The sequence below is a fragment of the Belonocnema kinseyi genome, chromosome 1, assembly GCF_010883055.1.
Source record: "Belonocnema kinseyi isolate 2016_QV_RU_SX_M_011 chromosome 1, B_treatae_v1, whole genome shotgun sequence".
Classification (NCBI taxonomy): Eukaryota; Metazoa; Arthropoda; class Insecta; order Hymenoptera; family Cynipidae; genus Belonocnema; species Belonocnema kinseyi.
In genome coordinates, this window is record NC_046657.1 from 96614863 (window position 1) to 96616736 (window position 1874).

Genomic DNA, 1874 nt, shown 5'->3' on the forward strand with positions numbered 1-1874 from the left:
AATGAAAAAAAAAATTATTGTTAGGTTCCTAGAAATAATTGAAATAATTTTTTATTTCGAAAAATTAATTTTAGGAGATTATTTTAAAGTATTTCAAAACATTACAAAATACGTCAAAAATTGTCAAATTATCTGAAAGATTTTAAAGGCATTTTTTTTTTAATTTTTCAAAATAAAAAAAAATCAGGAAAAATTAGAATAATTTTTAAAGATTAGAAGATTAGTAGGCCTGACAAAATTAGAACAAAAGAATTATTTTCCTAATTATCGTGTGAAAATTTGCAATGATTTTTAATTTTGAAAAATGTGCTTCAAAAGAAAATTAAAGGGACTTGCATGTTGGTGGCGGTAGTGAGAAAGTGTGCAGTGACAGGCGGTGAGAAGTTTTTACAAAGTTTGTGTGGAAGGTGTGAGTGGAGTGCGAGGGTCGAAGTCTAGGAGGTGAGTACGGTTGTGAGGGGTACATTGGGAAGATAGAAATTAATTTACATTGTAGTTGGGGGGTGGGATTTGGGCCTTCATGGCGGGCAAGGGAGGTTCTTGTAGTGATGGGGGATGTTAGGGGCGAGAAAAAAGTGGCTAAAGGGAATGTGAGAGGTGAAATAGAGCAAAGAAACTGAAATTTTAGGGCGGTAAGCGGCAGCAGCCTTAAGAGACATCTGTGGGCGGCAGTGAGTACTTTTGTGTATGGATAGGTTACAGTTACCGACGGACGAATGGGAGGTGGGCAGCGAGACTCGAGAGTACTTGCAGTGCTCGTAGTGAAGTAGACGAGGAGGAAATTTCCAGAGGGACACGACGGCTAGTTGTGCGTGGCCCGATGTCAAGTGCGCGTCGGGGAGGGGCAAGAAGTGGTCAGGCAAGGGAGAGAGCGTCCAGTGCAAGTAAGGGGGAGGATCTCTTGAAGAGGAAAAGGGAAAGCAAAGAGAGTCCGGAGAAAAGCGCGCTAGAGAGTTCCTTTAAAAAAAAGCGTACGAACACGTAGGTCAACCCCCCCCCCAAGTAGAGGGGCAGGCGGAGAAGGAGGCCATCGGGGTGCTGATAGGCGAGATCAGAGGGTTAAGGGAGGACGTAGGGGGGGCTATGGAGCAGATGGAAAGTATGTGGGAGGACCTGAGGGTAAGAAATAAGATATGGGGAAAGGAAGTAAAAGAGCTGAGGGGAAAAGTAGGATTGCAGAGGAAGTTGGTTTCGGTAAGGAAGGAAAAAGAGGATAAAATAAAGGAGATGGAAGAAGATATTAGGATGTGGAAGAAAAGGGCGGAAAAAAGGCTGGAGAAGGTGGAGGGCAGGTCGGGAATGGAAGCAGTGGACAGGCGGGAGGGTGAGAAGCAAGGTATTTGGAAGAAAGTGGGGATCATGCTAGAAGAGAAAGTGGGAGAGCGTAGAAATGAAAACGAGGAGAGAGTGGATAGGGAAAGGATAAGGGCAATGGAGTTGAGAATGGAGAGAAAAGAGAAGACAGATAGGAGAAATAATATAGTGATAAGAGGATTTAAGCTCAAGAGCGGAAAAGAAAGGGACGGGGTCGAAGCGCTACTGCAGAGCACAGGGTGGGTTAAAGGCAAAGTAGGGAAAGTTAGGGTGCAGGAGAGAAAGGAGAATAAAGTGGCGGTGGTGGAATTGGAGAGCGTGGAAGAAAAATTGGGGGTAATGCGTAACAAAAATAGGATAAAGGACAAAAAGGTTTTTATCGATCAAGATTTGATGAGGAAGGAAAGGGATGTTCAGAGAATGCTAAATGACAAGGCTAGGAAGTAGAGGAGGGAAGGGAGAGCAGTGAAGATAGAGTATCGGAAAATAAAAATAGAAGAGAAAATGTGGGCATGGGATGAAGAGAAGGAGGTGTTGAAGGAAGTGCAGGGGAATTTGTT